The sequence below is a fragment of the Oxyura jamaicensis genome, chromosome 4, assembly GCF_011077185.1.
Source record: "Oxyura jamaicensis isolate SHBP4307 breed ruddy duck chromosome 4, BPBGC_Ojam_1.0, whole genome shotgun sequence".
NCBI classification, from domain to species: domain Eukaryota; kingdom Metazoa; phylum Chordata; class Aves; order Anseriformes; family Anatidae; genus Oxyura; species Oxyura jamaicensis.
Window position 1 is genome coordinate 45,146,520 of NC_048896.1, and position 15,265 is coordinate 45,161,784.

Below are 15,265 nucleotides of genomic sequence, written 5' to 3' on the forward strand. Positions count from 1 at the left end.
TCCAGAGCCACGCTCATCTTTTAGATGTACAATGTTTATGCTTGCATGTGTTTATGTAGTACAGAAAGTGGATTGCAGTTTGACAGTCTGGAAGTCGGAAGCTTATCTACATTCTCTGATAGGCTGCCAACACACTTGTCACTCGTGATTCTGAAGAAGCATGAGATAAAGTAGTATTATAGAAGTACTACTCAGTCAAACACACACAGAACAGATTATCATATTGTCACTTGTGTGTCTGTATCAGTTTTTCCTTAGAATCACTTACCAGGACTCCAATGGCAATGCGAACAAAGGAAAAACATCTGAGCCCTATCATTCTGAACATCACTGAGTAGGTTTGCCTTAATTATTTGAAGGCATCTTTAAGATCTTCAGCTGTCTGGTCCCCAGACTCCAAAGGATCCTATTCGCTGACCAAGAGCTTGTTGCCCTTTAATGGATGCTTCTGGACAAAACAGCATGCTAAGCTGAGTTGATACTTAAGCTCCCTATCAGCTGCTTTTGAATAAATACAAAAAAGTACTGAACAACTGCCTATTTCGTAACATCGCAAAGCAGCACTGGGTTTGCATCCTTTTTTTCCATTCATTAAATAAAATCTTATTTTAACACTCCATAAAGAGTAGAAGTCACTGTACTACCTCAGTCTTGTCAGGCAAAAGATAACTTAGGAAAAAATGCCAAAATAAAGCTCAGGATCATCATGCTCTTATGTAGTTCACTATCTGAGTGTTTCAGCCTTCTCTGTGCTGATCACTTTTATTTTGCTCTAGCCTCCTGATGCTGTCAAGGAACCACTATCTAAAGAAAGATCCTTCCCCAAAGGACACAATAAAGACTTGGCAGCCTAGCAGCACATCTGACATCCCACATCTTCTCTAGATTGCAGGAAAGTTGCAGTTACCAGCCACCGGGAGCAGCACAAGAGAGACAGCAATGTTTTGTAATGTTTTCTAAAATCCTCCACCCAGTTACTGAGGGTAAAGGTTGTGCTTCACCACGGAAAGTCAGAGAGGTTAGTCACCACTTTCATCACAGGGTGGTGAGCAATCACACTGACTAATGCGTGCTTTAAACTGACTCTGCTACAGCTTATCAGGCAAGAGGCAGTTAGAAAGCCACACACTAAGGGGAAACTTATTAGTGATACAACCTAAAAAATATTTCAGCAACTACTAAAAAGATAACGCCTGACAAGTTTTTCCCATGTGCTACTCCCAAATAGAAGCATAGCACCAGCTGCAAAGTAAGAGGTCACATTTATAAGAGCATTCCCAAATATTCCCCGAGGCAGTAAAAACCCTCTTCCTAAGAGTTTAAAGAGGATAGCAGTTGCTTAAATCCACAGAGCACATTACAGTGTTAGCAGGTAATAAGCCAGAAGTACATGCACAAGTTGTACAGCTCAGACAAAAGCTATTTTAGCACCTTAGTATACACAGAGGCTCATCCCTCACAAGTCACGTTTAACAAAGATGCAGTACAGACATTAGTCCTTGCAAGGCATATGACTTTAAAAAGATATCCAGTAAATATAGTCCTCATCCAGAGACAGCAGAAAGACACCACATCTGAGGACGGGACACATTTAAAACTGGTTAGCTTCATACCCTAAGTTAGTTTCACATATCCCTCAGTTCTCGTCATACCCCACATTATAAATTAGAGACCTTTCCATAGGAGCAACACTTGTAAAGGCCCAAGCAATGACAACATCCTTTTTCAGAAATAGTAACATCCCACCTATTTTTCCTTCCCTATTTGAGGGTATCCCACGCATGCATCCTGACACATTGTACCCCATGTGATACATCACACCACAGTGTTAAACAAATCTGGAGGAGTGTGCGTATGTGTAACTGCATACCCTGAACATCTTCTCTTTTTCCTCTCCCGTACCCACATCCTAAATAGCTTTCAATGTGATCAGCTCTGGTCCAGCTGCCTAGAAAGCCTCATGAGTAGTAACTGGGAGGGATGACATCCACAGCACTACCTCTGTCACTAAGAGTAAACATGGAGATCAGATGGAGCATATGAACCACAACCTGCTCCCTGCTGCAGTCCTCCCGTCTCCTCACCTTGCCCCTACCACCAGGGGCTCCCAGCCCCACTTGCCATCAGCAGCTTGAGGCTCCTGCACCACAACCAAAACTCCAGTGAGAGCCAGGAATACTCAGCCCTCTTTGTCAAACCAGGTCACACACATCAGACAGAATCATAGAACCACTAAGACTGGAGGAGACCTTCGAGATCATCTGGCCCAACCATCACCCTACTGCCAACATCACCCAACTAGCTTTGGAGAAGAGGGCTTTGCCCTCACGGGAGCCCTCCAGCACAGGTCTTGCCTCCCAGCCCGCCTTAGTAGCAAAGGGAAGGGAGCAAAGGGAAGCAGCAGAGAAGGGCACAGGGAGGCCGCTACGACCAAGGGTGGGGAGCAGGAAACATGGGAGCCTCGCATCAGCACGGAAATGGTGCAGCACAGCAGCCATTACATGATGCCTCCCATTTTTTGACACCTCCTCCCTCATCCAGCCACCATTACGTGACCTCTCCTCCCACACGCCACCTCCTTTACATGACACTAGGTCCCTCACACAGCTACCATTATGTGACATGGCTGCACCTCTGTTGGTTTCCCCACCACCACTTTCTTCTCTTATGTTTGCAACTTCCCTTGCCCCAGTATTTCAGGACTAGTTATCTGGTTTTATTTCTAATGCAGATGTTAAGACTACATACACACTGATGTTTATGTAGGAAATGAACAGGAATCTGTGTTGTTGTGCTGATTTATTTTTCTAGCTGCCAGTTTGTCATAACTGAAGTTATAAGTGCTATAACTTTTTTTTTTTGCCCCTACCAAAATACTACCCATCATGTTTAAGTACTATACAGTTAAAATTTGAAGTCATCATGATTTAAATTTTTAACCCAATCCCATGGCCTTCCTTAAACTTGTTCAACTGTTCCACTAGCTCAAGGCTTTCTATTAATAGAAGAACATACTTTCCACATTATGCTGACAAGAAAAAAATAATTCCTTTTAATATTTAGTCATGGAAAATGACACTGTTTAGCTTTAAACACTTTAAAGTGCTATGTACTTCAACACTTCCTTCTTCATTTTTGTTTCCTCTACAGACTGATGAACACAACGTGCTTCCTTTGAGCTATCTGTTCTTCTGGCCACACCCCCCACAGCACGGGGTAGCAATGATAAATGGAATTTCTAATGGATGGTAAGAGCACGGCAGCAGCAATCACAAGAACCACTGAAATATTTCTGCAATACCTTTCCCAGACATTTCACCAACTCCATTTGAGGCACCACTCTGGAGGTGGACAGGTGTTGAATGAGAAGGCTGGGAGTACTATTAATGTGTTTTTACTGCCTCTCAGAGCTGTTTGCCTAAGTAATTAGACATCTCCAAAATAATATAAACCTCTCTCCATTATTCCTTGCTATACTGCAGCCTTTGATAAGTATTTTCTGTCCTCTAGCATTTAACAACCCCACGCTGAACATCACTGCTATAATGAAACCTTTCTATGTCAAGCCCCTTGTGAAACTTTCATTTAATCCTTTCATTTATTTTCCTTCCCCTTCTCACCTAATAGTTTGAGAAGTTTACTGCCTAAAGCCCTTAGAAAGGATTTAAAGAACCACGTTCATGATGCTCACTCTGAATCCCCATTTACTAAACGTGTATATTGTTCGTTTTCCATTTCTTTGTTTAAAGACCTGGTCAGTAACATGACTATCACTAACTTGAGTCAAGATACTATTTCCACACTAGCAAACTAAACCCAGCTGGAACTCATATCTAGTTCTGACATTCATCTTACTAACCATGAAGAATACTTCTAGTTCTGACCAAAGGAAAATAGCAAGGTCAAAATAAAGAAATTTGTGACTGAGCAAACAAAAATTTGAGAAAACAGACTTGGAGAAGTATATTTACAACTACATGTCACAGTTCAGCCACATTTTCATGTGTGGTCCTGGAGCGCAAGCTTCATTCTAAGTAGAAAGCATTTTATAAAAGTGATTTATAAAGCATTTTAAAGCATCCTATCCCATGACCCACCAGAGATCTAAATGCATTGATTTGGGAAGAAGTAAGAGAAGACTTGAAGGATTTTTTTTCATGTAGACTAGCTGAATCATGGAAAGACAGTAACTATAAACAAGGTGAGAAACATGGTTCTGGGAAAAGTTCTCCCCCAAAAGACACACTGCAGCAGCCAGAGGTCCAGCTGACAAAACTGCATGTCATCTCCAGACTCACCAAGATGAGTGATGTTGTGTGTGCATGCCAAGTAACCACAGTGGATAGTAAATAAGTGGTGAATCTCAGCTGTGTAACAAGAGAAAGAACTAAGTGTTCAATTGGAAATCATTAAATCACTTCTAAAAGAAAAAGTAGAACTTCAGCAAAATTAGGGCACAGTAAAAAAAGCAATTATTCTGGTCTCCCAACTGGGGCCTTCTCATGAGGAAGGAGATCTGACCACATACTAGCATTTCTGTTGTGCTCCTGCACGTCTTCCTCAAAAACCTCAATTATGGCAAAAGATCCCCATGCATCAGCAAGGGTAGTCCAAGTGCTGCCCTGCAACTGGCCTTATAACTTTAGGGCAAGTCAAAATAGTAAGTTACTGTCCGGAGAAGAACCTGAAAGCTAGACGCTGTAATGGCTTCCATTTCAGGATCTCTTTGTCAACATAGCACTACAGCAATCCAGCCCACTTGCTAAGGTACCTACCTACACCTAACACAGAGGCTAGATACTACACACCCTTGTGCAGGCCTACTAAAAATCAGCTGTTCCATGAAATGCTTTTCTACAGCCATTTTGTAGCTACATATAGCCACTGCACATGCCTCTGCTCTTCATTAGTCTCCTCAGGCCACAGGTAGGCCAGTGCATCCAAATATCAGTGAAGCCAAAGCTACCTTGGGCATGCACACCTGTTCTGGAGAGGTAGCAAAGGGCATGAAGGAAGTCTCACACAGACTTGATCTAAAAGGTGGATCGGGATGACTTTACCTGACAGTCACCATTTCAAGAAGTTGTTAGCTTGTCAAATTTGTCTTTTGTGTTCCAGTTGTGTAGCTATAACACAACCTGGCAAGGATAACAACAAATGTGTTAATACCAACTGATAACAACTGCCTTTCCAGGACAGACATTAAAAATAAGAAGCACCTCCACAGTAGCAATTACAGTACCACAAAGGAGAGGCAGAAGCTCTCTAGACTAGCAGAAACAAGTCAGGAAGAAATCAAGACCCATGCACATTAGACTGCAATCTTAGCATTTCAGAGTTGTACCAAGATGTTAACAACTGCTAGGCAGCCTAAGATGACAGCCTAAAGCATTCTGCACTAATCCCTGCTCATGCTCTCTTAAAACTGTTTCATCAAGACAAGATACAAACATGGACTAGTTCAGGACTTGTCATACAAGCTGCCACCCACAAGAACATCTTTTATTTAGCTGGAAGCAGAAGTCAGGCTGGGATTATAGTAAATTCCACCCTGCGTTATGCTGCTCCACTCCTTTCAAAGCCGTAGTAGTAATAGAGTTAGTTCCTGCAAGAAGTCTAGGCTATGCAAATTGATCTCATTGAAGGTCAGTGTTAATTTCATTGAACTGCATGAAGTACAGTTATCTCTAAGTCTGTATAAAGATAGTTGAACACAAATTACTCATGTGTAGGGTGATTTTAAGTAGAATTAGATCATCTAAAGGCACAGACCCAATCTATTTTTCCCCTTCCTAATACTTAGACTTTTAAGAAGTTAAAGAATGTGGTTTTTTTATATATATAAATAACTAGAAGGTCTCTTAATAGCATGCACATATGAAAAAGAGTTTAAAAGAAGCCATCTAAAAAAAAATCTTCATACCACAACGAATGCAAAATGCTGCAGTGGCACAAGATACAAATTGAGTTAGAGTTAAGTGGCTTAGGTCGTCTAGAAAGCAGGCTCTATGCTCTACTGCAGATAGATAATCCATTCTTAAAACTTCTCAGATGACTTCCCATCTTTGAGCGTCCCATTCAAGAGGGTAAAATACACAAGAAACAGCTCAAGTAGCAATGCTAGTATTCCAGCAAATACCGACAAGCAAGTCAGGACTGAAAGTCATCTCCATCACCTGAACAAGACTATTTTCTTTTTATTTGGAATAATGCACATTGTGAGCTGCCTTCATTATTAGAGTAGACTTGGCTATGCTGGTCATACACAGAAAAGGAGCATCCCATTTTGTGATAAAAGACATCTTCCAAAGCCAAAAGTGTTTCTTCCTACATTCCTAGTACAGTTATACTAAAACATACACTCAAGAGAGTAGTAGCACCTTCAACATTGAAACAATCCCATTCCAACAGAGTAATTAGCTGTCTTACTCTAAAAAGGGACTGTTCAGAGAAAGCTTTAGGAAGCTGAGAGCTCTCATGTCTGTCAGTAAGACTTATGAAACTGAGCTGGGCAGAATAGAGGCCTGTTCACCTCTGCTTCTATGGGGCAAAAGCATAAGCACCAAGATCACACAGACTGCTCTCTTATTCTGCAAGAAACCGAGGCAGTCATCCCAATGGGCCTGGGTCAAAATTCACAGTAAGTTTTCTTGAGCACATTCAGAGCATTGAATGCCCTACACACACAGAGAGACATTCTCCAGCAATAACTCCAGTTTCTACTAAGCCTCAACATTTGAGCCAAAACGTGGACTTCAGTGACAACTTGATCTAGGAAACAGGGTACTAGTCTGTTTAACTACAGGTCATCACCACGCATTCAGGAGGCAGCACAAGACAAGGCATTCATACACTTATGTACTTTCCGTAAGGTGTAAATCCATCCTGAACTGTTTGGTAAGAGGCTAGTTGTTTCACATATACTAATGCAAAGATTTATTTGAAATCTAGCTTGGTTATCTGCAGGCATACTTCATGGACAGCCTGCTCTACAGTTGCTGCCTGGGTAAGAGGCAAATAAATGAAAGGGGTCTTCTCAAACAAGAAGAGACAAATTGACTTAAGGGTATGTATTTAATATCAGGCCAAAAGTGATCAACCACTTCTGATATCCTGACAGGCCCTGAAGAAGGCCCTGTTGAGCACAGATCAGTTCCAGAGTACACCTGGCCTACGTGCCCTCCAGTCTCCAAACAGACCTGCTGCAGGTGAAGCATTTCACTTCCCTCAGACCAAGTCTGACACAAACTTGTTATAAGCAGAGTGAGTGTGATGGTGAGATACAGTAGAGAAACAAGCAGTAGCCACTTCATAATTCAAAACTAAGAAAATAGAGTGAGGTTTTCTAAGTGTACTTGTCCTTCCTGTTCATATACCTGAAATTAAAGAGTGACAGCACTGGCAAAAAAGAGAGGCAGCAGAGGCTGCTTTTGCTCTTTAACTCCATCTACCAACTGCCTTAAACTTATAGGACTCATGAAAAGAGGAGGTGAGAGGGGTGAAAACAGTGCATGTTAAAGCCCTAGTCATAACAGCAACATGACAAACATAAGCCATTTAACAATACATTTTTCACCCACTAAGACTGGCTTTCAACTGCTGCATCACACTACCAGAAGTATACAACAAAAATACTGTCCTATAGTTTACAGGTCTTTTGATGAAAGGAGAAATTATAATGTGATTTTAACTGAAAACACTATAGATTATCACTATAAAAGCATATGTAAGCAGATTTTTTTCATGTTTCAATTTTAGCAACAAGTAATGAAAGCATAAGCTACATAATATCAGACCAACACCCGCTGAGTAATACAACCTATTAAAACCGAATTAACTATTTTTATAAGTGTTATGGAAGATTAATCGAGGTAGCACTTATTTCAGCCCCAATTACAACATTCCTCTTGTATCTGCCCTAGTAGTTGCAATAGTTATATATGACTCAATGTACAATTACTTCCATAATTAACAGCTCTTTCCTGTGCATTACACACAATCATGTTTTGAACAAACTGTGTTGCCTTAAATACATGTTCCAAAAAGTCTTGCAGTGCTAAAGGATTTGTGCTTGATTTCACTACAAGAGGGTGTAGGGGGAGAATAGGAATAAATGCACACACTTCAAGAAGTCATGAATAAGGAGAAAACAAGGTTCAAGAGTTTGTCCTTAACACAACAACAAGATGGAACAGAGCGCTCATGCTTTCCTACAGCACTTCTCCCCTCTACATTCCTCCACTTCCCCTCCAGAATCTCCTGTCAATGTCTCAGTTTAACTAACGCCACTCAGATGGAAGAGAGTTAAAATGTTCAGTATGAAACCAAAGATGTTGAAGAGAAAGTTTAAAATAAACTGTAAGTCCAAATTAAAGAAATAGTAATCAGAAACCACTTGTGGAAGTGTTCATACTGCAGAGTAAAGCTAAACCAGACAGCTACTTATCTTGTTCAGAGCATCCAATGACTAGAATGTGATGTACACTGGAAAGCATAAGCTGCCTATGATCCGCAGAATATTCTTCTTAAAAAGAAGCCCTATATATAAGTGAAAAATATTTTTTGAGCAAGAACTGTAATTATTTAGCTTTTTCAATACAGCTTCTTTAGTCTAACTACTTTAGCTTTGGCATTTGACAATGCATCATGCCTTGCCCTGTGAGTGATCAGCTGAGGCATAATTTTATTCATCTTTAACTTTTAGAAGTCAGTACAAGTTACTTTGACTTTTACCATAGATGAATACGTTACTCCATCTTATTTTACACTGACCAGTACTACACCGAGGAAATGACTTCATCATAATTTCATCTACTTGTGCATATGAGAACAGCTTATTCAATTTTTAGGAACTGCATAGATGAAACTTAAAAACCATGGTTACCACAAAAAAAAAAAAAAAAACTACCCTCAGTTAAAAGGGCTTTTCATGCAACTATATAGGTTGTGTAGTATTCAGTTTCAGTTGTTTGGTAAACACTATTAAAAACGATGAATTTTAGAAGTGTCTGCAAATTCAGGATCCAGTTACTGCAGCATACAGTAGCATACATCTGTAACACTCAGCTCTTCAGTAAATTGTCTTCATACTGACATCTAAGTTTGCTATGACACCTTAGGACAAGCAGTGTCTTTAATACTCCTTGCTTCATAGCCAAAGGGAATGGCATGGCCCTTCATCTCAAGGCTGAAGTTCTTCATGGATGTTCACATATTTCTGGGAAAAACAGAACACAGACAAGAGGTTTTTTTTCCCCCCTCTCCATTTTAGTACCTGATTGCTTTTACTAGTAAATACAGGATTCTGGCTACTTCAGTCAATATTCTTTCTCACAGGACAGGAAGACAGCTCTATTTTGGTGGGCTAGCTTTAGCATGCTGGCATGTTTTCTACATCATGCAGAGTTGTTTTTTTTCAAATGCTTTCCAAATCACTTATAACTATGTGCACAGTGTACATCAGGACTGCGTCAAAACCATTGTGTGAAGATACAGCAGACTGAGCATTTGCACTTCTCTAGAAACTGCAGCTGAAGAAGCATCGTAAGCCAACTTCATTACTTATCAAGTAAGGCCAATTTTTGTGCTCATAATGAGCCTGTACAAGACCAAGGTGGTATGCCAGAAGACGTAAGTTAATTCTTGTCAAATGACATACTCAAAACAATGTACAAAATCAGACTGAAATCAAATGAAGACAAGTTTGTGTGTCCAAGAAAGGCACTGTAAAAGGGTAAGTTACAATACTCTCACACAGTATCCTCACAGGTTAATACAGTATTATGAAAATAGGAAAAAAACTTAGGTAGGAATTTTGTCAGGCTCCTAATACACAAGAACTAAAAGAACACATTAACATTTTAAACTAAGTACAAGAAGCAGTGTAAGATACTGATAGCTCCTATATACACCTGAAGCAGATAAGTTACCAAAAATACTAAGTACAAACTAATCCAAAATAGATCTATAGCAGTGAATTTCTCTCAACATTGAAAAACAAAAGTTGACTTCAAAATTTCAGTTGAAGGACTTATTTTTATACTGAAATTATAATGCATAAATTCAAACCAGAATAACTGGCGGAGTATCAGATGACAGAATCCTACAATACTACATCAAGTATGTTTTCAACACTGCTAGGACAGTAACACAGCATTCCAGCTTTTAAAGTGTCCTTTTGAGGCAGCAGCAGCGATGAGAACAGTTTGCCTCAATACAGTCTGTGTTCAGTCTCAAACTGAAACATGGGCAGTGGCATTTGGCACTTTTATAAAGCATCTACAAAGAGCAAGTGCAGTTTCCCATTTACGAGGTTGATGTGGGGGAAGGACGAGAATCAGATGAGCTGTAATTACTGTAGAAATGTATTAGAATTATCAACCAGATATACAATGTATCATGCCCTCCATAATTAAACAATTAACAGCTATGAAGTATGACCTTCACTACTGTTGTTTCTCTTTAGCAAATTGTTACTTTAAACAACGAGAATCTGCACAACTGCTCCAATAGCCAACTGTTCAGCACTCGAGTAAGCATAAGCAGGAACTTGGGTGTGTGCATAAGCAAACATTTTGTCACCGTTAGGTACAGTTCACATAACTTACTGTGAAGAGTGAGTCAACACATCACACAGCAGCTTAAGATCTTACGAGTCTTAGTGTAGTCACACTATACTACATATAGTTGTAAAAGTAACTCAGACTAACATTTGAACTCAAAAAAAACAGTAAAAAGCAGATGACTTCTACAGACACAGGTGTTTTACTAAAGATATATTGGGGAGGTAATGTGACAAGAGACTTCTTAACAACACTTCAGTAAGGAGAAAATACTACTTTTTGCTGTGGCTTTAAGCTAGAGCTTACAGGATCTGTGTTGTAGACAATCTCTGCCAGAGGCTTGTTCTTGGAGGCTGGATAGAATCCCATACTGATAGAGTTACAAAAGCCGTTTAATTTTATAGGTAGACAAGACTTGGGGAAAAAAAAGCAACCAACAAAATTTAAGTTCTACATAGAGGCAAGAGTGAAAGATTTGTGACTGAACTCAAAAACGTTTGTTTTACAAATGCAAACTGCACCAGGTTTTGCTAGGTTTGCAAGTCCTGATGGCAAAGTTGCAGAGAGAAGACTAAGTGCACCTAAAGCACATCTAAAACATACTAGTATTTAAAACTTCATTTTTGGAACATTTGTTCATGACTGTAGCAAGACTGACCTGGGCCTAAGATATCAGCAGAGACACTAAGCAAGAAGATCTCCTCTCCCAGAACACTGAAAGTTACATAGCTTTATCTGGGACACAAAGGGTTTACACAGAAGGAACAGGTAAGCCAGCCTCTGCAATTTCATTTTTCACCAAGAACATTACTAATCACCAGTGGAGTTTCTGGGAAGTAGTGATTACAAACTGCTGTAGGCAGCTTGTAAATTCTCAGATGGTGGATTAGAATGAATGATTTAAGAGATTTTTTAGTTTCCTGCTTTTGTTTTGCTCACTTTTCTTTGATTTCTTTCATGATGTCTGCCTATTTTGCCACTATGTTACTGTAATTGAAGGCATACATTGAACCACTACTTGTACTTCCAACTTCTCTATTCAGCCATAACATGCTTGGGTTGTATCTAGGAAACTGAATTCAACCCTACACACTTCAGTATTGCAGATTTACTACTGCTAAATTAAAAATAATTCTGAATGAATTTATTTTAAGTTCACTCATTCTTAAGCAAGCATCCATAAGTGCTCTGCGCCAGTTCAGTTTAAATCATTTAAGCTGATGCAACTTTCCAAAACATTCAGTACTGTACCCAAGAGGCTTGGCACCTTTTCTCAAGGCCACACCAGGCCACTTTGTATCAGTAACCATAGACACAAAAACACTGCAAAGCCTTGCTTGAGGCTTACTGCATCGCCTAGAATTACAGTAAGATTGAGCCTAAGAAAGTCTCAATATATAGAGAAAACAATAGTACAGGAGAGAGCAGCCAGAAGTTAAAAGTCAGCAGTATAAGGCATTGCTTTGTGTGCCAGCAAAACTCACCCTCTGGAAGTTTCACAGTTCTACTGATAGCAGCAAGTGAGTTTATAAACTTTGTAAACAGAAAGAATTAGTGGGATGTCCTTGAAGTAGACACTGCTGTGGCAAGTTAACGTACACAAACTGAGGGAAAGCAAGAGATCTGCAATTTTGTTCAGATGCCTTCAAGTGAACAGGATGTTCTTGGGAGTAGCACATCTGGGAAAGAAACAGTTATGCTGTTCAATATTACTTTTTTTTTTTTTTACCATAATCTTGCTTAAGCTTCATTACTGCAAGCAAGTTTTCCTCCAAGTAGTCATTCTGAAGAATTTCCTCCTTGTAGGATTTACATCCAAGCAGTGTTTTAAGCACCTTTCTATTTGCAATGATTAACTCAACAGCTTCAAAACCTCCAAACTACTTAACTTCCCCACCCACAGAGCAGACTAAACTTGAATTTTTTCCATGTTATCAGACTGCAAACAAGAGGACCCACAACTGACACTGCATACTTTGAAACGGACTTAGCACACAGTAAGGCAGGAAGATTAACTCAGCTACAAGCACAGCCTCAAGGCACAGCAATCTCCTTGTTTCTGGCATATACGTTACCTGGAGGGCAGCAGGTTTTCCTGAAGCTGATTTGGTTTTATAAAGAGGTTTAGTCCTACTAGAATTCAATAAATAGATGACAGACTTCCAAGCCCAACTATATCAGTAAGAAGTACTTGACTCCCTGTATTACACATCCCCACACAGCAGCTATCTTGGGGAAGAGAAGTAGTGATAACATCAGCAAGTGCCCTGGTATGGGAGAGGCTTGCAGAGCCTTACTAAAACAGCAGGGTCCAGTATACAGTTAAGAGATAGCATTGGAACAGGTGCAAATGAGAAGGACAGAGGGATCTGTGTTACACAAACCCTTCCCTTCAGCAGCTCATAAGGTCTTCAGCATCTGCTGGGACATTGGTGCCTGCATGCCCGACACACTGAATGTCCTACAGCATCCTCTGGAACAGTGGTGCCCATGGTACTAACAATTCTCCCAGCAGAGAGCTCTGAAGACAGCGAACCTAGTGTTGCACTAGTCTTCCCAGCATCTGCTCAGACTACTGCAATACCATAGCCATACTAAATTAAAGTGTAACAGCATCCGTATTGCCCACACCCTACAAACAATACCAAAGAACATTGTTGGCTGACAGCCTATCAAAATCAGAAAGCAAATCCGAATTAAAAAAAAAAAAAGTATGCAATATTATTACAAATATCTGCATCTTCGAACTCAGTTTCTATAGTAGGAAAAAAGTCAGAGAAAAGAAAGTCATGAAGAACTATTTCTTTAAATGCCTTCTTGCACATTCGCTGGTCCTTAGGAAGGTAGGAACTACTCCTTTTTTAAAGCCCATTATTTGTTTTAATAGCTTTTCCTTTACTAATCCTTAAAAACAAAAAATCATTATTTTTCAGTCTTTGTACTTCAACTAGGTATACTACTAGCACACAGGATTCAAATAATTAGCTGCTTTTTAGAATATAAAATACTTTATATGAAATCTTATTCTGCTCTTCTAGAGACATGGAGGCAAGTTGTTTTTTTATTTATACAGAAATATGAAGTCTTTCATAACACTGCATACATCACATAGTATTTCTGGTGTCTACCTAGAACAGACAGTTTTAATTCATAGGGAAACTAGTTAGTTCATGAAAACGGGATTGTTAGACCCCGACAATGACTTTTGTATTTTACAGTTCTACAATCACAAAATGCTTTCATGATCCAGAAAACAGATGCTCAAAGTGCAAGCCATGGCTCATGATTTAAAATATAGGGGTACATAAAGTTACTCTGGATTCAGATTACCAGCCTCAGAGTAGAAGAAATTAATTTCCCTACTTCAAGTTCTCATTTCTCCATTGTGGGTATGTTCACCACAAGGACAGTACAGAAATCAATCTCATTAGGGACCACTGTCTACATCCTATTGTCATCACCTTACAATTTTACTCAAAGCTCCCCCCCCCCTTTGATTTTCACACACATTACACATTGTACCCTTGAACAATGCTTTCCAGAAGGACAGAGACAATTGTGTTTTTCTCTGTAATCACATTTTGATAGCATTTTTTAATTGAAAACCAAAGTAAATCCTATCCCAAAGGAAAAAAAAAAAATGGAAGCAATTGCACTGACCTCTAGTAAATTGAATCCTGGATAATTTAAGTCAAAATAAAAAAAAGTTACTGGCTTCATTTAAAAGTAACTAAGGCTATATGGTGTCAAAAAAAACACCCACCAACAAATAATAAACAAAAGCAACTTCATTAGAAACAAACACCAAACAACTCGGGTTTTAGACAAACCAATTAATAAATGCAATAGAGAAAAGCTTGCCAAAACTGCTGTGAGCCCCCTAGACTCAGAAAGGAGCATAAACTGAAACAGGTGTATGTATGACAGTACCACCCTGGAGCCATTCTCCTGGGTAATGAACAGCTACCCACTTCTACACAGTTAAGTAGCTTCAGGACAGATATTTAATTTGCTGAGGTCTTGTAAATTAATAATAAAAAAAAAGGATTAGAAAGATTAAACAGAACAACTGCTTACCTATATTTTAGGATTTAAATCTTGCCAGAAGATTCATTTTCATACGGATTTTGAGCTAAGTTTAAGCCAGAAGCTGTGCAAGGTAGTGGAAAAGTACCTTGTCCGTAAGCGAAGAAGTTGAGCTGCACTTCAGAGTTTAAGGCTGGCTTAAACTCTGAGCTTTTTGAGCAGACATACAGCAGCACAAAAACCCACGGCAGCGCACCTTTACACCACGATGACCCTTAGCACAACCCTCCACCCTCCAGAGCAGTCTGGAAGCCTCCTGCTCAGCGCCCTGAGGGGCAGGCTCATGCCCTCATCCCGGGGGCACCATTTTAACAGAGTGCCCGCCGCGCACACACACACACCTGCCAGACAAACCCAGGCAGCGGCTGCTCTCCTTAACGACGCGGCCTCCTCAGCAGGAAAACGTCGCGGACTGCCCGCCCACAGAGCCCACGGGCGGGCGGCGTTGCCACCTGCGCCCTCCCCGCTCCTCTCCTCCGGAGGCTTCCCCGCAGCCTCGGCGGGCACCGGCGGCTCTCGGAGTGGCCCCGCGCTCGGCAGCGGCGCCGCCTCAGCGCCGGCGCTCCCCGGCCGCAGGGCGGCTCCGCGGCGGGGGCGGCGCTGGCTGCGGGCCGCCG

At 40.5% G+C, this 15,265-nt stretch overlaps 1 protein-coding gene across 3 annotated transcripts in view; it reads right to left on the reverse strand.

Annotated features, from left to right (window-relative positions):
- Positions 1 to 15,265, reverse strand: part of SGMS2 (sphingomyelin synthase 2) — a 39,339-nt gene that overhangs the window by 21,810 nt on the left and 2,264 nt on the right. Inside the window, exon 1 of one of the 3 annotated variants that reach the window (XM_035324036.1) lies at positions 14,990 to 15,160. The exons of 1 other annotated variant lie outside the window; for it this stretch is intronic. The gene's annotated coding sequence lies outside the window, so the exon portion shown is untranslated. Of the gene's footprint in view, positions 1 to 14,639; positions 14,738 to 14,989; positions 15,161 to 15,265 lie in introns of those variants that run through there. One more of the 3 variants, XM_035324038.1, reaches the window with a different exon arrangement.